This window comes from Schistocerca americana, chromosome 6 (assembly GCF_021461395.2).
Source record: "Schistocerca americana isolate TAMUIC-IGC-003095 chromosome 6, iqSchAmer2.1, whole genome shotgun sequence".
In the NCBI taxonomy this organism is placed as follows: Eukaryota; Metazoa; Arthropoda; class Insecta; order Orthoptera; family Acrididae; genus Schistocerca; species Schistocerca americana.
The window spans coordinates 273095342-273118523 of NC_060124.1; the positions used below are offsets into that span (position 1 = coordinate 273095342).

The window sequence follows — 23182 nt, forward strand, 5'->3', positions numbered from 1 at the left end:
CATTGTTTATTCAATCTTTTTCTCATGGTAACCTCCCCCTTGGCAGTCCCCTCCCGGAGATCCGAATGGGGGACTATTCCCGAATCTTTTGCCAATGGAGAGATCATCATGACACTTCTTCAATTACAGGCCACATGTCCTGTGGATACACGTTACGTGTCTTTAATGCAGTGGTTTCCATTGCCTTCTGCATCCTCATGTCGTTGATCATTGCTGATTCTTCCGCCTTTAGGGGCAATTTCCCACCCCTAGGACGAGAGAGTGCCCTGAACCTCTATCCGCTCCGCCCTTCTTTGACAAGGGCGTTGGCAGAATGAGGCTGACTTCTTATGCCAGAAGTCTTCGGCCGCCAATGCTGATTATTTATCAAAATATAGGAAGTGGCGGGGATCGAACACGTTTTGATTATGAATGAAAGACACTACCCCTAGACCACGGGTCCTCATTTGGTTACGTCGGTATTTTACTTCGCCGCTTATCTGGAGCAGCAGCAGACGCTTTCGCAATTTCGGTTGCCGGCGCCTGCCCTGAGGTGTTGACCGTGATTTCAGTTTGGCCACCACTTCCTCGTTCTTTATTAATTTCACTCACTTTCTGATCGAGGGAAACAAATGGAGAGTGCAGTTTTGCAACCTCTCCCTGAATTTGTTTATTGTCAGATGGATTCTGATCTTTGTAATCGGCTACTGCACCTGTTGTTTCTTGCAAATTAATGCTGTTTAACCCCCTTCATTTTCCGGTACCGTATGTGTATTATCTTTCTGTTCATTAGTTTCCATTCGCATTTTGCCTTCAGGTTCCTCTGCCTCCTCATCGCACTGTTTTTGCTTGCGAAGTGAGGGAGTGGGACAAGACAGCTCGTCCTCTGAAAAACTATCAGTTATCTCCAGAGGTCGTTTTTTCGGTTGCATTTCAGTTTCACGGGTAGTGGCAACAGGGTTTCCTTTTGTTGTTAACGGGGGAAATTGACTGTTATCGTGAATGGACGCATCAGCTTGGCCTGCTGCGTTAACATCCTCAACCAGTTGTTCCGGGCTATTCTTTGGTAACAGATCATTTAAGGTAAGCTTCTGACGCTGTATCAAATTACTTTTAAGAACAACAGTTCGCCGCGGACATTCCTGTCTGAAGTGGCCGGTTTCGTTACATATATGACATGTAGCTTCCTGACCTGTATAAACATTTTGTGCCTTATACCCACAAACAGTTATGTGAGACGGAATATTCGTCTTAACGTCCATTTCTACACTGCGGACCCCGTTAAAACACTGCAGTTTAGAGCGATGCGACCATCTTTCATTTGCAATTGATTTAATGTACCCGTAGTCTGAAGCAACTTCCTTAATCTTAACATGTTCAATTTCAATGGGAAGATTCAAGACACGAACGGTTTTGTAATGAATGTCCGCTCCATAGATGGAAAGCTTACTTTTATAACCATTTCTATGCACAAAATCTTACTTCATAGCCCCACTTTCGTAACACTTTATCAACAGTCGAAGCACTGATTATCTTGACAAAAACACAGTATTTTTCCTGATCCAGTTGCCAGGTATGAACGGTTTCCGAATTTAGTCCAATTACCTGTGTAATCCAGTCATCTATTTCCAGGGATGTCGGCTGAACAGGACGGGATTCCTTGTCAAACGCAAATACCAGAGTATTCTTCCTGAGGTTTGTAGCCATGGTTAATCCAGCGAAGCAATTTCGGTTAAACAACCGAAATTCCAAGTAGCAGCAGCAAGACCAGAAAGAGCGATCAGATCACAAGGAACAGGAACGAACACGGAGATTAACGGACGGACGGCACTCGGCTAAGCACAAGCGCAGCGATGTAAACACTGAAGTGCAGCGCAACAGTTAACAGCGGCCACTCGCGAGCGCGGCTGAAACGGAACTGATGACCGAGACTCGAACTCGGGACCTTTGCCATTCGTGGGCAAGTGCTCTTCTACCAACTTTTTTTTCCATTTTGTTCGTTATTGATCGTTGCGGACGTCGCAAGACATCCTGTTCAAGTTTGGTGGTTGATCCTTCGACTCAGTTTTCTATTACAGAGGCCAACCGGCTCTCTGACCGAACACGCTGAGCTACCGTGCCGGCTATCAAATGAGCTCCCGGAGCACGACTCACGCCGCGTCCTCACAGCTTTAATTCCGCAATACCTCGCCTCCTACCTCCGTCTCGGTCCGGCACACAGCTTTAATCTGCCAGGAAGTTTCATATCAGCGCCCACTCCACTGTAGAGTGAAAATTTCATTCTAGAGATACTTGGTGATTGCAGTATTCGGTGGTGTAGGCCGTCTTATTGTTGCAGTTCACTGCTCACGGCTGAATGATTGTAATTTGCTGGACACTGATGGTGGTGTTGGCAGCAGTCGTAGCAATGCGGCGATATGGTACCTTAGTCAGTTGAGGCTGTTGCCCACCCACTATGTTAACGAAACAAAATTAGCGATTCCGTGCAGTGTGGTCAATCTGCACTGGAAACAGTGCGATGGAGGCCTACTATCCCAACAGGGACACGGTAGACATGGTATTCTGTTGTGGGCTGGTGTTGGCAGTAATCTCCAGGCCCTTGAATTGTGTGCCGAACGGCATCCACAACGCGCCATTCCATTTGCAAGATCGGTCAGCAGGCTATTCCAGCGACTTGCAGACACTGGATCATTCCGACAAGGACAGCGATACGCCCTGCACAGTCCGATCGCCAGAGATGGAGGAGCAGATATTGTGAATTGCACAAGATAATTCTGAAGCTAGTGCTCGAAGAATTGGAGCTGCTGTAGGTAACAACCGTACTCTTGTACGGCCAGTTGTATACCAGCAGTTGCTTTATCCTTATTACATACAATGCGTGCAAGCTTTTCTGCCAGGCGACCACAATGTCCGATTATAGTTCCGCCAATGGCTTCCACAACGGATTTCTGATCTAATACCTGTTGAGATATGGACCACTGAAGATGCAATTTTCATGGACTGTGCGGCTGGTTCCGGTGGAGGTTCGAGTGCTCCCTCGGGCATAGGTGTATGTGTTTGTCCTTAGGATAGTTTAGGTTAAGTAGTGTGTAAGCTTAGGGACTGATGACCTTAGCAGTTAAGTCGTATAAGATTTCACACGCATTTGAACATTTTTTTGATACAATTTACTGGAACACTGTACTAGAAGACAGCGACACTGAAGAGCCAAAGAAACTGGTATATGCATATTGAAATACAGAGATATCTAAATAGGCAGAATACGGCGCTGCGGTCGGCAACACCTATATAAGACAACAAGTGTCTGGCGTAGTTGTTAGATCGGTTACTGCTGCTACAATGGCAGGTTACCAAGATTTAAGTGAGTTTGAACGTGGTGTTATACTCGCCACACGAGCGATGGCACACAGCATCTCCGAGGTAGCGATGAAGTGGGGATTTTCCCGCACGACCATTTCACGAGTGTACTGGGAATATCAGGAGGTAAAACATCAAATCTCCGACATCGCTGCGCCCGGAAGAAGATCCTGCAGGAACGGGTCCAACGACAAATGAAGAGAATCGTTCAACGTGACAGAAGTACAACCCTTCCGCAAATTGCTGCAGGTTTCAACGCTGGGCCATCAACAAATGTCATTGTGCGAACCATTCAACGAAACATCTTCGATATGGGGTTTCCGAGCCGAAGGCTCACTCATGTAGCCTTGATGACTGCACGACACAAAGCTTTATACCTCGCCTGGCCCGTCAACACTGACATTGGACTGTTGATGACTGGAAACATGTGGCCTGGTCGGACGAGTCTTTTTTCAAATAGTATCGACTGGATGGACGTGTACAGGTATGGTGACAACCTCATGAATCCATGGGCCCTGCATGTCCGCAGGGGACTGTTCAATGTGATGGATGCTCTGTAATGGTGTGGGGCGCGTGCAGTTAGAGTGATATATGACCCTGATGTGTCTAGATACGACTCTGACAGGTGCTACGTACGTAAGCATCCTGTCCATCCATTCATATCCAGTGTGCATTTCAACGGATATGGACAATTACAGCAGGACAATGCGTCACCACACACGTCTAGAATTTGCTACGGAGTGGCTCCAGGAACACTCTTCTGAATTTAAACACTTCCGCTAGCCACTAAACTCCCAAGACCTGAAGATTATAGAGCACATCTGGGATGCCTTGCAACGTGCTGTTCAGAAGAGATTCCACCCCATCGTACTGTTACGGATTTATGGACAGCCATGGAGGCTTCGTGGTGTCAGTTCCCTCCAGCACTAATTCAGACATTTGTCGAGTCCATGCCGCAACGTCTTACGCCGCTTACGCGTGCTCGCGGGGGCCCTACACGATATTAGGCAGGTGTACCAGTTTCCTTGGCTCTTCAGTGTATATAGGCCTATTACGAAAAGTAATGGTTCCTTATGGCACGCCAAAAGTAACTTTTACGCCTGAAGACTTCTCTCCTTTGAGAATGACATGCTGCGTTCTGTTTGCTGGAAACTCTTCAGTTCAATCGTACAGTAGGCTTGATATTCCGTACGCTTGTATTTTACTGATTAGGCGGCAGTGGGAAACTGTTTCAAACGCCTTGAGGAAGTCAAGGAACACGGCATCTGCAACATCCCGTTGCCAGCGATGTGGAAGTCGTAGGATACTCTTAGCAGTGCCAGTTGTGTTGACAGCTCGAGCGGCGCGGTCTATTGCCAGAAGAATTTGTAGCAGTTCTGAAGCGAATGCCATGATGTGTTTCCTTCAGTTCTGAAATCGAGTTGAACACACGAGGGCTTAAATCAGGGGAGTGCAGTAGGTGCTATAGTACTTAGCAGCCCCATCAGTCGAACAAATCAGTAACAGCTTATACTGTACGTGCTTGAGCATTGTCCTGCAAAATGATGGTCAGGCCCTGCAGAAAGTGTAATCACTTCTGTCTCTGAGCTGGTCGTAGGTTTTGTTCCAAAAATGAACAGCACAGAGACAGAAATGATGACACTTTCTGCAGGGCCTGACCATCATTTTGCAGGACAATGCTCAAGCACGTACAGTGCAAGCTGTTGCTGATTTGTTTGACTGATGGGGCTGCTAAATGCTGTACAACCTACTGCATCCCCCTGACTTAAGCCCTTGTGAGTTCAACTCGATTTCTAAACTGAAGGAAACACTTCACGCCACTCGCTTCAGAACTGCTACAAATTCGTCGGGCAATAGACCGCGCCGCTCGAGCTGTCAACACAAATGGCACTGCTAAGAGTATCCTACGACTTCCACGTCGCTGGCAACGGGTTATACACAATGCTGGTGACTACTTTGAACGTCACTTAAACTTTGAAACATGTATCTATTTCGTAAGAGCTGTAAATATATAGTTCTCACTATTAAAGTTCCAACCCCCGTATTAGGAGTCACACCCTAGCCGTTCTCACTGCAATCTTCGACAATATACGCATGTCTTACTCCCACGATATCTTTTTCCAATTAGTAAGTCAAGTCTGGTTGAAACTGCTCCAGGTGACACAGAGTCATGCTTATTTTTGCTTTCGGTCTCCTTGTCACTCATACTCTTATGTCTTCTAGAGGATTTCTTTCTTTTTTTTCCCTCTAAACAGTGGGTCGTATATGTACCAAGAGTGTTGAAATTGTTCTGGGCCTTCCGATTTTTCTGCTGCCAACCTATACTGTTGCAAGGTCTATCTTGTCCTCTTCATCCACGGGTATCCCTTCTGTTCCTGACAATGGACTTTTAGCTCTGTTCCCGCACTTGCAGAAAATTATAGTGAATTAATGGGGGTCCGCCTTCTTGCGAGAAAACAATTTTTTTGATATGTTTAATCCCCGAACATATTTCACCACATTTGTGACAACAATAAAAGAAACAACTCGTTGAAGATGCCACAACTGTGCTGAAACATGTTCGGGGATTAAACTAATCGAAAATGTGTCTTCTTGCAAGAACGTAGACTCCCTTTTTAACTCGCTTAGCCGATGCTTTTGTTGTCTGCAGTTACACATCTCTTTTCGTCTCCATAACTCTGCGTTGTTTTACATGTTTATTTAATAATACTGTGCGCCATTTGCTGACATTTTTCGTCCAGCCCCACACGAAATGGGTGAGCCTGGAGGAGAAAAAGAAAAAGAAAAAAAAATAACGCCTAGTTAGCGGCATTCGTTAGCACGCCGCTTACGGGATCCGGGGAGACGTGCCGGTCTGGAATCGATTCCTCCCGGGCCGATGTGTCGGACAGCCTGGATGTGGGCTTGGTCAGTACCCATGGCCCTCCCCAGTTACAAGATTCGTAAACAGTTAAAAAACGTTCGCATACTTTCGCGTGGGAGAACACTAGACGCAGACAGTTGGGGGTCCACAAATTCCGTGTGCGGGGGGAGGGAGGGTGGGGGATGGCAATGGCGGCGCAAGGAAGGGCGTTGGGCCATCTTCTACTACCAACTCAGCCAAATCCAATGATTTTTGTGACGACCCCATGAAGATACCGGATTAAGGCTAGGAAACAGAAGCAGGGCAGCCCAAGAACGCATTCCGACATTCAGGTCTAGTGGCTTAATGAGAACCCGGAAACCCAAATAAGACTGGCGGGACGAAGCAATGAATCGTAATCCTTCTGAATTTGAGGTCAGTACCTTGGCCACTGCGTTATACCCGACGGCAAAACATAGTCTTATCACTACCACGTATTAAGCTTTTTAGTGCAATCTCTTCAGTTCGACTAATAAGAAATATATTTAGCTAATAGTTTTGTTACATGTAATTGACGATATAGGGCGCTGAAACTTATTGCAGAAAGGAGTGACACCTTGCAGAAGGTGAAAAAAGTATTGGTGTGTGTATCTTTGCCGTTACATGGGTTCTGTATGCAGATAAAGGTCACCAGTTCCTTTGTGTCGTATACGACACGCGGGAGGCGAAGAGGGTAAGATTTGACAATCGTCTGTACTGGATCTTTCGGCATGAAATCCCACATAAATGTAAGGGGTAGACCTTTGGCTTAAAATGTTCTCTAGGATGTCTGATTTATTGTAATGTGCATCCCAAGCTCCGTTAACGAGTTAAAAAGCGATTTGTGCTAAAAAAAAAAAAGGTCTCCGGTAGGTTATTCACAGAGGGAATAGCATGTCGACTCGCGGTCGGTGTGACAGCATGTAACTTCAACGACGCCCTAGCAGGCATTATGGAAACTGAAAGTGTTCGAACTTGCGATCGGGCCGGCCTGTTACAACTTTTGCACAAAAGCGGACGAGAAGCGTATCGAGCGAGCAGAGCAGCGAACAGCAGAACCTGCCAAAGAGGCATGTACGACCACCATTCCCACGAAGACGATGAAGAGGATTTCCTGTTGGATCTTGAAGGATGCTGTATGGTTCCGGAATCGCATACATCGCCGCTTTGCGTTATCTTCTTAGGCGAAATAAATGTCATTTTGTTCAACATGTCACCATGTTGTTAGAACTTAACATTTTTCAGTTATCCGACGTATGCTGATAAAAAATATAATGAAAATGACTTGTACAAAATTATTTTGTTACAGGTCCAGTACGAGGGCTTCTGGAATGCCTGCCGATGACCAGTATTGCGGCTGGAAAGGATCCTTACATCTGATGCAGCGGTTACAGGGAGCGTCCGAAGGGGACACAAAACTGATTTCTTAAAGACAAATGTGTAAGGAACAAAATCGTTCGTCAGATTCAGCATTGCTTTTACACTCCTGGAAATGGAAAAAAGAACACATTGACACCGGTGTGTCAGACCCACCATACTTGCTCCGGACACTGCGAGAGGGCTGTACAAGCAATGATCACACGCACGGCACAGCGGACACACCAGGAACCGCGGTGTTGGCCGTCGAATGGCGCTAGCTGCGCAGCATTTGTGCACCGCCGCCGTCAGTGTCAGCCAGTTTGCCGTGGCATACGGAGCTCCATCGCAGTCTTTAACACTGGTAGCATGCCGCGACAGCGTGGACGTGAACCGTATGTGCAGTTGACGGACTTTGAGCGAGGGCGTATAGTGGGCATGCGGGAGGCCGGGTGGAAGTACCGCCGAATTGCTCAACACGTGGGGCGTGAGGTCTCCACAGTACATCGATGTTGTCGCCAGTGGTCGGCGGAAGGTGCACGTACCCGTCGACCTGGGACCGGACCGCAGCGACGCACGGATGCACGCCAAGACCGTAGGATCCTACGCAGTGTCGTAGGGGACCGCACCGCCACTTCCCAGCAAATTAGGGACACTGTTGCTCCTGGGGTATCGGCGAGGACCATTCGCAACCGTCTCCATGAAGCTGGGCTACGGTCCCGCACACCGTTAGGCCGTCTTCCGCTCACGCCCCAACATCGTGCAGCCCGCCTCCAGTGGTGTCGCGACAGGCGTGAATGGAGGGACGAATGGAGACGTGTCGTCTTCAGCGATGAGAGTCGCTTCTGCCTTGGTGCCAATGATGGTCGTATGCGTGTTTGGCGCCGTGCAGGTGAGCGCCACAATCAGGACTGCATACGACCGAGGCTCACAGGGCCAACACCCGGCATCATGGTGTGGGGAGCGATCTCCTACACTGGCCGTACACCACTGGTGATCGTCGAGGGGACACTGAATAGTGCACGGTACATCCAAACCGTCATCGAACCCATCGTTCTACCTTTCCTAGACCGGCAAGGGAACTTGCTGTTCCAACAGGACAATGCACGTCCGCATGTATCCCGTGCCACCCAACGTGCTCTAGAAGGTGTAAGTCAACTACCCTGGCCAGCAAGATCTCCGGATCTGTCCCCCACTGAGCATGTTTGGGACTGGATGAAGCGTCGTCTCACGCGGTCTGCACGTCCAGCACGAACGCTGGTCCAACTGAGGCGCCAGGTGGAAATGGCATGGCAAGCCGTTCCACAGGACTACATCCAGCATCTCTACGATCGTCTCCATGGGAGAATAGCAGCCTGCATTGCTGCGAAAGGTGGATATACACTGTACTAGTGCCGACATTGTGCATGCTCTGTTGCCTGTGTCTATGTGCCTGTGGTTCTGTCAGTGTGATCATGTGATGTATCTGACCCCAGGAATGTGTCAATAAAGTTTCCCCTTCTTGGGACAATGAATTCACGGTGTTCTTATTTCAATTTCCAGGAGTGTATTTTACTTGAAAAAACGACCACGAAAATCACCTTTTCACTGCCCCCTTAAGTTGAAAAACTGTCTCTTTCTGATAGTTAGTAACTGTCGTTGACAAACGGCAGGGAATAATCAATAATGGCTAACAATGTTCACAATGAAAAGAAAAGAACCCGACAATATCTTTTTACAAGATTAGTGGTAGAGGTTATAACGCACCCGTCGTGATGTTCTACGAAAGATGTTAGTTGATTGAAAATATGACCATGAAGACATCGGGTTACCCGACGCCGACTTATAATTAAATTTCAGTACATGTCGTAAAATTATCCCAGTTTTATGATCACGTGCTGACAATTGGTAATTAGACTGAAACAAAACCGCTCTGAAAAATTATAGGCTGCTAAATATGGGTAACACTACCTCACTGGATCACATATTGATCTAAAAACGTAATAACACTAATAATTAATACTCAAGTCACACTATTACGCACGCACATTAAAGTACTACTCATACAGATAAAATACTGCAGGTTACAAAACTGAAAGATTGACTGAAATGGCTGAAACAGCACGCTGGTAACAAAGCTTTATACCGTACTTCAGTGCCAAAATAATTTGTTACGAAAGAACCATGGACCTTGCCGCGGGGGGGGGGGGGGGGGGGGGGGGGGGGGGGGGGGAGGCTTGCGTGCCTCAATGATACAGATGGCCGTACCGTAGGTGCAACCACAACGGAGGGGTATCTGTTGAGAGGCCAGACAAACGTTTGGTTCTTGAAGAGGGGCAGCATCCTTTTCAGTAGTTGCAGGGGCAACAGTCTGGATGATTGACTGCTCTCACCTTGTAACACTTACCAAAACGGCCTTGCTGTGCTGGTACTGCGAACGGCTGAAAGCAAGGGGAAACTACAGCCGTAATTTTTCCCGAGGGCATGCAGCTTTACTGTATGGTTAAATGATGATGGCGTCCTCTTGGGTAAAATATTCCGGAGGTAAAATAGTACCCCATTCGGATCTCCGGGCGGGGACTACTCAAGAGGACGTCGTTATCAGGAGAAAGAAAACTGGCGTTCTGCGGATCGGAGCGTGGAATGTCAGATCCCTTAATCGAACAGGTAGGTTAGAAAATTTAAAAAGGGAAATGGGTAGGGTAAAGTTAGATATAGTGGGAATCAGTGAAGTTCGGTGGCAGGAGGAACAAGACTTTGGTCAGGTGAATACAGGGTTATAAATACAAAATCAAATAGGGGTAATGCAGGAGTAGGTTTAATAATGAATAAAAAAATAGGAGTGCGGATAAGCTACTACAAACAGCATAGTGAACGCATTATTGTGGCCTAGGTAGACACGAAGCCCATGCCTACTACGGTGGTACAAGTTTATATGCCAACTAGCTCTGCAGATGAAGAAATTGATGAAATGTATGATGAGATAAAAGAAATTATTCAGATAGTGAAGGGAGACGAAAATTTAATAGTCATGGGTGACTGAAATTCGAGTGTAGGAAAAGGGAGAGAAGGAAACATAGTAGGTGAATATGGATTGGGGCTAAGAAATGAAAGAGGAAGCCGTCTGTTAGAATTTCGCACAGAGCACAACTTAATCATAGCTAACACTTGGTTCAAGAATCATAAAAGAAGGTTGTATACATGGAAGAATCCCGGAGATACCAAAAGGTATCAGATAGATTATATAATGGTACGACAGAGATTTAGGAACCAGGTTTTAAATTGTAAGACATTTCCAGGGGCAGATGTAGACTCTGACCACAATATATTGGTTATTAACTGTAGATTAAAACTGAAGAAATTGCAAAAAGGTGGGAATTTAAGGAGATGGGACCTGGATAAACTGACTAAACCAGAGGTTGTAGAGAGTTTCAGGGAGAGCATAAGGGAACAATTAACAGCAATGGGGGAAAGAAGTACAGTAGAAGAAGAATGGGTAGCTCTGAGGGATGAAGTAGTGAAGGCAGCAGAGGATCAAGTAGGTAAAAAGATGAGGGGTAGTAGAAATCCTTGGGTAACAGAAGAAATATTGAATTTAATTGATGAAAGGAGGAAACATAAAAACGCAGTAAATGAAGCAGGCAAAAAGGAATACGAACGTCTCAAAAATGAGATCGACAGGAAGTGCAAAATGGCTAAGCAGGGATGGCTAGAGGACAAATGTAAGGATGTAGTGGCGTATCTCACTAGGGGTAAGGTAGATACTGCCTACAGGAAAATTAAAGAGACCTTTGGAGAAAAGAGAACCACTTGTATGAATATCAAGAGCTCAGATGGAAACCCAGTCCTAACCAAAGAAAGGAAAGCAGAAAGGTGGAAGGAGTATACAGAGGGTATATACAAGGGCGATGTACTTGAGGATAATATTATAGAAATGGAAGAGAATGTAGATGAAGATGAAATGGGAGATACGATACTGCGTAAAGAGTTTGACAGAGTACTGAAAGACATGAGCCGAAACAAGGCCCCGAGAGTAGACAACATTCCATTAGAACTACTGACGACCTTGGGAGAGCCAGTCCTGACAAAACTCTACCATCTGGTGAGCAAGATGTATGAGACAGGCGAAGTACCCTCAGACTTCAAGAAGAATATAATAATTCCAATCCCAAAGGAAGCAGGTGTTGACAGATGTGAAAATTACCGAACTATCAGTTTAATAAGTCACAGCTGCAAAATACTAATGCGAATACTTTACAGACGAATGGAGAAGCTGGTAGAAGCCGACCTAGGGGAAGATCAGTTTGGATTCCGTAGAAATATTGGAACACGTGAGGCAATACTGACCTTGCGACTTATCTTAGAAGAAAGATCAAGGAAAGGCAAACCTACGTTTCTAGCATTTGTAGACTTAGAGAAAGCTTTTGACAATGTTGACTGGAATACTCTCTTTCAAATTCTAAAGGTGGTAGGTGTAAAATACAGGGAGCGAAAGGTTATTTACAATTTGTACAGAAACCATATGTCAGTTATAAGAATCGAGGGGCATGAAAGGTAAGCAGTGGTTGGCAAGGGAGTGAGACAGGGTTGTAGCCTCTCCCCAATGTTATTCAATCTGTATATTGAGCAAGCAGTGAAGGAATCAAAAGAAAATTCGGAGTACGTATTAAAATCCATGGAGAAGAAATAAAAACTTTGAGGTTCGCCGATGACATTGTAATTCTGTCAGAGACAGCAAAGGACTTGGAAGAGCAGTTAAACGAAATGAACAGTGTCTTGAAAGGAGGATATAAGATGAACATCAACAACAGCAAAACTTGTATGATGGAATGTAGTCGAATTAAGTTGGGTGATGCTGAGGGAATTAGATTAGGAAATGTAGTAAAGGAGTTTTGCTATTTGGGGAGCAAAATAACTGATGATGGTCGAAGTAGAGAAGATATAAATTGTGGACTGGCAATGGCAAGGAAAACGTTTCTGAAGAAGAAAAATTTGTTAACATCGAGTATAGATTTAAGTGTCAGGAAGTCGTTTCTGAAAGTATTTGTATGGAGTGTAGCTATGTATGGAAGTGAAACATGAACGATAAATAGTTTGGACACGAAGAGAATAGAAGCTTTCGAAATGTGGTGCTACAGAAGAATGCTGAAGATTCGATGGGTAGATCACATAACTAATGAGGAGGTATTGAATAGAATTGGGGAGAAGAGGAGTTTGTGGCACAACTTGACGAGAAGAAGGGACCGGTTGGTAGGACATGTTCTGAGGCATCAAGGGATCACAAATTTAGCATTGGAGGGCAGCGTGGAGAGTAAAAATCATAGAGGGAGACCAAGAGATGAATACACTAAGTAGATTCAGAAGGATGTAGGTTGTAGTAGGTACTGGGAGATGAAGAAACTTGCACAGGATAGGGTAGCATGGAGAGCTGCATCAAACCAGTCTCTGGACTGAAGACCACAACAACAACAACGCAAGACTAAAAGTAGTTTATAGAAGGAATCAGTTGTTTAAACTGGTTTTAACTCAATAGTCTCAGAATGTGAACGCAAACTGTTAGCGAAAAACTGCATTTGGTAATTTCCAAGAAACGATGTACATCGAAATCTCGCCCTCACTGCGAGCCGCGTATATCGACCGCTCGACTCTCGAAGCGGGAAATATGGACAATGTTTCTTGTTTGGACAACGGAACGTTGCATGAAAGTAGCAGAACATCGCACCAGAGTAGTGGAAATCATGAGTGAATCCAGTGAAAGGTTCATGTCGAATTCTCTCACGTGGAAGCAGTTGATTTACAGTTTGAATAATACCGAAAAAGGCCCAGAATTCTTTTGGCCATATGGATTTTTTCCAAATCGCGTCGCGAGGAATTGCGTTCACTGTGGCTCCGCAAATTTTGTGACGCTGTCGAAGAGTACATCGAAAGTTAATTTTCCTTTTCAACTTATGTATAAGAAATGCAGGAACAGAAGTTGTATAATAAACAACACGTAAAACTTTGACAGTACAAAATTAGGTACTGACCAGAGCATCGTACTTGTTGCGTGTTGAATACTTAAGTTTACATTGCAAGAGACTGCGCCCGAGTGCGAACTTTCAGTGAATACGGTTTATGACTATTGCGGCATTTGTGGGGATGTGTGTTGTGTTATTGTTACTAATAACAGAATGCCCACTGTTGCCGAAAACAAAATTTTAGAAGTAGATGAACCTTACATCGCAATCCGCTAGTATAGAACAGGACGACTACGTAAGAATAAAATAGAATGTTTCAGGGTTTATAGCGGAATCGAGCGGGCGTCAGGAAAGTCCTTTATTTTACCAAAGGGAAAGAAAACGTTGTTGCCTCTCATTAAACATTTCATTTTACCAAATGATGACCGATGGTTGTAAATCATACAAAACATCGAAAAACGAGGGAGCTGATCATGACTTCATCAATCATTCAGTGGAATTTTATCGTCCGATGACCCATGCACACACAGAACACTGAGTGTCTCTGAGTCACGAAGTCTATTAAGAAAGAGGAGAGACACGAGTATCGAGATTAATCGTCCAGATTTCAGTTTTTCTATTTTCACAGCTTACGACAGTCTGGAAAATCTGTGACACACTCCCAGTTTCCATAAAAGACGTGTTGAGAATATATCCTAGGTAAGGGAAAAAGGAATTTGTCCGTTACCTACACCACAGATGGTATTGTGCACGACGATTGTATGACTGATAAGTGATGTTATTCATTTCTTTAAGAAATTCTCAAGAACGAAAAAAGAGCAGTTACTCTCTCTTCTTGAATGACGTTCTATTTTCAATATGTTCCTTTTTTTCACGTCTCTCTTGTCAACATCTCTGGAGTCCAGCGTTCGCTGTGATGGCGCTATTTCGATGCGCGCACGGTAGGGTTGTGACTTCGATGGGCACCGTTTCGTGGAAATTATCCTGTTCTTCGCAAGTAATTATGACTCTGCTGGATTGTTGCTGTGACATGGCTGTTCAGTGGCAGATAAATAATCTCTATATCTTTCCTCGTTCCTTTTACAGTCATGTTACGTTAATTATTATTGAGTGGCAGATCTCTTCTGTGGTAATTTCCACATAAAGCCACGTTATAAATATTCTTCCATACGTATTTCATCGATCATCACAGAATGTTCACAGTTACACATAGTGCACAACGAACCGACTGCCACAGACACTTCTCTCAAAGTTGTTCCGATGAAGATATTGACTGGTTAACAAGAGCAGCTCACGCACACGTACAATCATCCTTTACATACTTTGTTTCCTTTTAACACACATTCTATTTTTCAATGTAAATTAACTTTTGAAATAACTGATTACACAAATAATATTATCCACAAACACTAAAGTGCTCAGCCGGCCGCGGTGGTCTAGCGGTTCTAGGCGCTCAGTCCGGAACCGCGCGACTGCTACGGTCGCAGGTTCGAATTCTGCCTCTGGCATGGGTGTGTGTGATGTCCTTAGGTTAGTTAGGTTTAAGTAGTTCTAAGTTCTAGGGGACTGATGACCACAGATGTTAAGTCCCATAGTGCTCAGAGCCATTTGAGCCACTAAAGTGCTCAGACAGAAATGACTTGTGCAAACAGTTTCTTAATGCTGCTAACAGATAGCGACGGTTACAGAATATCACAGAACAGTGGATTGAATGGATTGAAATTAACTATTTACTGGTACATGCAAAAATACTATGAAGAAAAAATATTAAATCACTTAAATTGTATGTATACGGTAGCGTGAACAATTTTATAGATATTTTTTCGAAGTACTGTGTCTTGGCTCTAAGTATCATCGCCCATAAAAGGCGCTTGGGTGTTACAATACAAACACTACTTGTTTTTCCTGTGGCTGAAAAAAGGTTAAGTTTTGCAGCATTTCATGTGAAATGTCTTAAAACAATTCTGTTTTAGCACAAAGTGCGGAACGATTCCATATTTTCCACATTTGACAGTCGAATACCTCTGGGGGCAAAGCCTACATCTTACCTGTTGGCCCATCCTCTGGCCAGTGACCATAACTGACCTACTGCACATTACTGACCGGATCAGGAGCTGCTGTTTACTTCTTACTGTTAAATTACTTTCCATCCAGTACTCAAAGCCAGGCTTCCTCTCCCAAGGAAAGATCAGTCCATTGGCCACGTCCCAGGTAAGAATTCACCAACTATTTTGTACAATAACTCATCTTTAAGATTTCCTCTTTCCGTTTACAACCAGTTTTCGTTACGTAAGAAAAACAGCGTCACAAAACTAGGAAGACACTGTTGCACCGGTAATTGACGCTCACATAACCTTGCACGGTAGCTGCTAAAGTTGCTCACTAGTCAGAAACTTCACCAGAGACAACAGACTATCGCTGTATATGAGAACTTAATAACATCTTGCTAGTACCATTGCCGATTGAAAGATGAAACTTTAAATGCGATCCAGATAACAGTCTGCAATTTTGGTGTTGCTTGCGGGCAACACCGACAAACAGAGGGTTAATAAATTCAGAAACGAAAACTTTGCTGTAGTTTTACGTCTGGCAAGTCAATGACTAATTCTATGTTCCTGCCTTGACATAACTTCGTCGTTGCAGCAAGCCGCATCATGAATCATTTAGAGGTAATTCTAAGAAGTGAAATGAAATGAGGTGAACACTTACAAGCAGTAGTGGGGAAGACTTCGACTTGCTGGAGGCATTCTGGGGAAGTGTGGTGAATTTCTAAAGGAAATCTCGGACAAGACGTTAATGCGACCCATTCCAGAACACTGTTCCAGGGTTTGTAGTCATCAAGTAGGTGTTATAACAGGAATCAGAGGTATTAAGAGATGCGCCGCTAGATATAACACATCTGAAGAAACATATACGGCAAGGTTAAGCCGTCATCAATCCGAAGATTGGCTTGAGCAACAGATTGCTTTACAAGGCATCATCCCGTCGCAGTGATACGCCGTTGCCTTGCTCCTACCTCTGAATTTTACCCATATTTATATGGAGGGCCCTACGGTTTAACACGGACTCCGAAACATGGCGCAATTCGGAATTTTTCACATTATGAGACACTGCCAGAGTTGAGAGAAGTGGTAAGTGTAAGATAAAAATACTAGAAACCCAAGATGTTTCAATACGTACTCGGGCACTTTACCTGCGTGCCACCGACCCACGCCGAAGATTAACAATCTTGTCGAGGAATCCTGTTGGGTAAATTTAGAGAACAGCTTTTCCAGGAAGACTGTACGATAATTCTGCTGTCACCTTCGCATATCTCTCCTAGGAACCGTAAGAATAAGATAAGAGAGATTAGGGGGCGCACAGCGGCATATAAGCATTTCCCCATTGCTCAGCTCGAGAATGGAATAGGAATTAAATTCGCTAATATTGGTACAATGTTGTTTCCTCCGCACATTATGCAATGGCTTGCGGAGCATTCAGAAAAACGGAAAATTTTAAAATTGTGTTTGTAGCCCTGTGTGATTGTAAACTCAGAGTAACATATCGAAACCAGCTCACGCCATCTTGGCGTTTAGTTAACAAGGATACAGTATATGGAGTGGAATGTAACATGATTTTTCCGTCAGAGCTTTTTATAAAATCTGTTAGTATAGGTTATCTGTCTTGTATGCAACATGATTTTTCCGTTAAAGCTTTTTATAAAATCTGTTAGTATAGATTATCTGTCTTGAGCCGACTGCAATCTGATTAAAAAGAATTACACCAGACGCGTTACGCTTTTATTTATAAAGCATCTTCTGTGGTTAGTGGTGTTTCTTTACATAATTTGCTCCTTCCCTTCGTGCTAGCAGTGTTTGCTGTCGACAGGCTTTCATTTCGTATCTGCACTAGGCAGTTTTTGGCCTTCTGCGTTATTTCTTGTGCTGTACTATTTACCACTGACTTTATTAACTGTTTTTCATTCTTCACTACCCTGAATTTTGTTGTACTGCAGCCACTGGATAGTCTGTACACACTGCCACGATTATATCATCGCAGTACCAGACTGTCGCTCACGGTTCGAGGAAGCCAGCTTACTGGGAAGTGCTGACGTACCTAGCTCGGAGCCATTCAGTGTGTTTGTAAGTGCCTGCGCGCCGTTGTAACTGTTTCTTAGGACAGCTGAGCGTTGTTGGGGAGGTGTTTACAGATGGGGTCAGTTCTGGTGATTCGGATTTTCTATATAGGCAGTCATATGACAGTTGCCAGCAGGGAGTAGGTGTCTTAATTACTCAGCAAAAAGAGTTTAAGTTCAGCTCAAAACAAAGTCTAAGAACGAAGAGCCTAACTGCTTCGATTAGCTTCGTGGTTAGTGTTTAATGCTTCTGGCTGATGATTCAGTGGTCGCGGGTTCGATTCCTGGTAACCACAAATTTTTCCGGGAAGATATGGAACAGTGTTTACGTGGCCTAGGAAGTGTTGTTACGGTAGATCGATAGCCAAGAGCCACATTGCGTATTTACTGATTACTCACAAGAGGTGGAGAAGCGGTGTGAGATGAGTCAGAATACACTGTGCGTTTGACCTCGTGATTCACCATAGCCTTTCAGCCCAACGACTGCCAGGTGAATCAGACAACATATTTGTGTTTACATTCGAGTTAATATCAAGTGACAATTTTTTAAAAAAAAATGCAATAATTTAGATTTGTTTTGAACGTGTTTCACATATTTCACTACGTAACAAGCATATCGAATATGTCTTAGATACTAGAAAATCCTTGGCTTCCCAACTAGATGAGATCTGCTAAAATGCCTCTCTGAAAACGTATAGCATTTTGTCGCAACATTTGTACTGTGGGAAGGTTATTTGTTCCTCATGTTCCAAGTATAACACATTGCGCCATTTCGTAGTGGATAATCTTTTCGCCTTACAGGTGATACTATCACTTTCCAAACCACAGTGGCGACTTTTCTGTGTGTATGTCAAATTTGAATAATACAGTCTTTGATAGAAAATAGCTAATTCACAGATAAACGTACAAGGGTGTGCTGAAAAGTAATGCCTCTGAACTTTTTTATGTGAAAACTCTTAACGCTTTTTACGTAAAACAAACGTTATTAACATTCTACATAGTTACTCTTCATGTGTATATATTTGCAGTGACATGCCACTAGAGGGCTCCGAAATGTAGCGTGCGACATAGTGGTGTGTACATCTAACGTAACTATGTCGGTGCATGAGAAATAGCAACTATGTGGGTGCATGAGAAACACCAACTATATGAGTGCGTGAGAAACAGCGTGCAGTAATCGAGTTTCGAGCTTGAAGAGTTCGTCCATACATGGAGAACCCTCTCACTCAGCATGAAAATGCCATAAGACACACGAGCGCAGTGACACCTGCAACAATCAGACTCCTTCGGTTGTCATCAGTCATCGACCATCAGTCCATACTTGGACCTGTCTGATTTTCACCTGTTATAAAACTCTGCTGGTGGTGAAGTGGTGCAAGCAGAGGGGACCATGATGCTTCGTCAACAACGTAAGACATTCTACAGTGACGATATCAACAAACCGGTCTCTCGTTGGGACAAATGTGTTCGTCGCCAGAATAAGGATGTTAATAATGTCTGTTTTCTTTAAAAAGCTTTAAAGAAATTTCAATAAAAAATCAGAGGCACTATTTTTCAGCATGACCTCGTGTACGGTACCTATGTTTACTTGTGTAAGTGTATCAAACTATACTCAAACGCTTGAATAACAAGTAAACGTTTGTAGCGTAGTGTATCCGAAAATTAACCAATATGATAAAAAGGATGTTAATGCGTAAATCCTAGGAGATATCGGCTAAATATACAACAGGCCGGCCGCGGTAGTCTCGCGGTTCTAGGCGCGCATCCGGAACCGCGTGACTGCTACGGTCGCAGGTTCGAATCCTGCCTCGGGCATGGATGTGTGTGATGTCCTTAGGTTAGTTAGGTTTAAGTAGTTCTAAGTTCTAGGGGACTGATGACCACAGCTGTTAAGTCCCATAGTGCTCAGAGCCATTTGAACCATTTTTTTTTTTTTTTTTTTTTTTTTTTTTTTTTTTTTTTTTTACAACAGGTGCCACCACAACAGTCCTTACGAAGTACGAGAGATATGGATGTAAATCTTGAAGGATACTAAGATACAACAACAAATTTTCTGATTATACGCTGAGGACTACACTGCGAGTTACGATGAAACAAAAGACAATTTCATAACTGCATCTATTACATATACTAGACTTGTTTTTGTATTTACAATTATATACCTCATAGAATTAATAATGATAGTAAATTTTTGTAATATAGTTTCTGCAAAAATTGCCATTTTCTCCTCAACTTAATATATATGCCGAACCGTGGACAATGCTGTCGCCTTCCTTGTCGGTCAGTGCAACAAACTGGCAACAATAATGTACTCCAATACCGAACGAAACGAGAGAAACAGTGTGGATACAATCGCCGCTCATGCATCACAACAACATACTAACAGCATTCCTCACACGTCTTAACACGCGATTTCTGTTACCTCAACAGTTATGTGTGTAGACCACTGTAAAATATTTAAAATGCATTCGCAAATCTTAAGATGTTTGTCGTAGGCCTACGGACTCCACGAGCGGATCGACACTTCATGGCTTCCAGTTTTTATTTTCAGCATTTTCGCACTACAGTGCCCTGGTTCAATGGATCTTCACAAGCGCCTTATCCATTGAGCAGTCGGAACTTGCAGTGAACAAAGCGTTCGTAAGTAAACATACCCAACTCGGTGGGTAATTTGATGTCAACATTTCCCTTTCAAACATAATTAAAACGAATTTTCATGCGTTGATTATTCACTATTTGTGTAATAGTTGACCACTATAATCGGCAAAAATTAAAAATCTCTGGCACAGTGACTTTATTTAAAGTGGTTAAAGAAATTGTATATACCTCCATCTCAAGGTACCTCACTCTCTTAATTGTCTGTAACATGAGAAGCTTCACTGAAGGCAAGTGCAAACAATATCTTGTGTACGGAAAACTGTTAATGGGAATCAATACTGAAGAAAACTCAGAAGCATTATTTTGCTTATCCAAAACAATAACAAACAGGTAGTGGTAATTATTATGCTTCAGGAACTTAAGTTTTCATTTGCAGTATTAACATAAAAGATACAGATATATTTTCGTTTAACTGTAACTGTTTGATTCCAGTAATTACTATCTGCGTGACGCTCGATATAAAACTGTCATACTCGTATTTTCAAGCACCGAAATCAGAACCAAGAGGCGCTTCATCACCCAAGCACGCGCTCAATTTGAAACATATATTAGCGTACCGCGATGTGTTTTACTTGCATTCGGATTTCATTTCGTAATAGGCACAAACCCTTTGTTATTTCTATTCCCATTTCACATAATTCGACGTCAACAATGTACCGTCGTAAGCGGAATGGTAAGGAAAACAAAAAAAAAAAAAAAAAAAAAAAAAAAAAAAAAAAGAAATAGAAGCTTTTGGGGCCGACCTCGTAAATGTTAGACAACATGTTTACCTGGTTGTCGCCTTATACAATACAGCAACACTGACGGCTTACTCAGCTTTCGTGTGAACAGTTTTTAACTATAATTTTTCACACAAATTACTTAGTTAACCCCGTTTCCCAAAATACGTCACTGTTATCGCAACTTCTAAATGATTACTCTGCAATTCACAATTAAGTACTGGTAGAGAGGGTTCACTGAACCACCTTCAAGCTATTTCGCTACCGTTCCACTCTCGAAGAGAGCGCGGGAAAAACGAACAAATCTTTCTTTGCGAGCTCTGATTTCTCTTGTATTTTTGTGATGATCATTTCTCCGTATGTTGATGGGTGTCAACAAAATTATTTTCACACTATGAGGAGGAAGTTGACCGAAATTTTATGAGAAGAACCTGCTGCATTATTGCCACCCCAAGCAGTGTGTCATGTTCCTGGCACTCTCTCCCCTATTTAGCGATGGTACAAAACGAACTGTCCTTCTTTGGACTTTTCCGATGTCCTCCGCCAGTCCTACCTGATGCGGATCCCAACCCACACAACAATACTCCAGAAGAGAACAGACAATCGTAGTATAAGTAGTCTCTTTAGTAAGAACTGTTACAGTTTCTAATTGTTCTGCCAACGAATCGCAGTCTCTGGTTTGCTTTCACCACAACATTATCTACACGATCGTTCCAATTTAAGTTATTCATAACTGTAATCCCTAAGGACTTATTTGAATTTACAATTTTTAGATTTGTGTGATTTATCGTGTAACAGAAATTTTGTGGAGTCTCGGCACTACAGCCTACAGGTCCATTTTAGATATTTAGCAAATCAAAAATAATCTGTGTGTTGTTTACGCTAACTAAAACGCAATGATGTCTCACTGAAGACGTACAATGGCTTGGCACATCACACGATCTGTTCAAACGAAGCTGCAGCAGGATGTTACTGACGACAACAGTTATCGCTCAGCAGTTTGCCGGGTGGCGCAACGCGTCGCCTTGGACATCCCACAGACATCAGCGTGTGAGATTTAACAGAATCACGCGCGGAATAGAACCACAGCTCATACTCTGCGTTTGACCATTGATACCGCAGTAGGTGGAGAATAAGATGTTAAATCGCTCTCGTAAATATCAGCAAGAGTATTTCCCTCTCTCTCACTTACTTGTTGCAAGGAGAGAGAGAGAGAGAGAGAGAGAGAGAGAGAGAGAGAGAAACTGAAACAAATGAGAAGAAACATATCATTCAATGTGTTCGTTGAAAATTTAGTGTCGCAAAAGCAGATTACAGCGCATTAATGGCTCGCTCGCCTTAGAGACGTCACTAACCGTACTTCACAGGACGCAAAACATTCGCCGAAACATTTGACTGCAAGTATCATATCGCTGGTGCGCTGTGACGAACACTCACCAACCTCCGCCTTACAACAATCTCGTGCATGAGGCTCATCACACAATTAAAACATTTCACATTAAAAACACAACGTGTACTGACCAATCGCCCGCCTTCGACTCTTCTACGCGCACATTATTGAAGCATTGTTCAGTTTTTCTCATCGATATTGTGTGTAGGCGAAGCAACGTGGAGTGCTGGCAACAGTTATGAGACCAGTATTCACTCTAACGATGAACTCACCGTTGGTTCAACTGCGCACGAGAGAGAGCCACGACGAACACATTGTACAATTGACGCAGCACTTGACACGCAACTTCTCGCCTCCGCTGCCTGCGCGCGACTAATGCCCCTTGCGAGTGGCCTCAAGTGGGATTCAAGGTTCCCCGTGACTGAGTGGTTTAAGAATGCGCCCACAGATGGCACCACGGGCCACGCGCGGCCGTTCAGGTCAGCGAGAAAGAAGCTTGCGCAGGCGGTCACTGTTTCTCGAGCGCTCAGCGGATGTACAAGATGACGAGTACCGTGGGGCGCCATAATGTGTAGATTACTACCGTCAGAAAAGGTTCGACTAAACGGTTCTCTCGACCCGGTCTACTTTCAGTGATTGGCTTGCTTCAATTTTTGCGGAATCATTTCGGACCACGTAGTTACAACATCCTGTCTACTGTCTGTTTCACGCGCGGATCCTGGGCTCTGTTCGTGGAGGAGGATCGGGGGTCACCGTTTGTTTCTCCCCCCTCCCTCACCTTCCGTAATTAAA

At 43.8% G+C, this 23182-nt stretch overlaps 1 protein-coding gene across 3 annotated transcripts in view; it reads right to left on the minus strand.

Annotated features, from left to right (window-relative positions):
* Positions 1-22777, minus strand: part of LOC124619758 — a 136578-nt gene extending 113801 nt beyond the window's left edge. For 2 of the 3 annotated variants that reach the window (XM_047146337.1, XM_047146339.1), the window contains exon 1: positions 22663-22777. The gene's annotated coding sequence lies outside the window, so the exon portion shown is untranslated. The other variant, XM_047146338.1, reaches the window with a different exon arrangement.
* Positions 22778-23182: the final 405 nt, after the last annotated feature.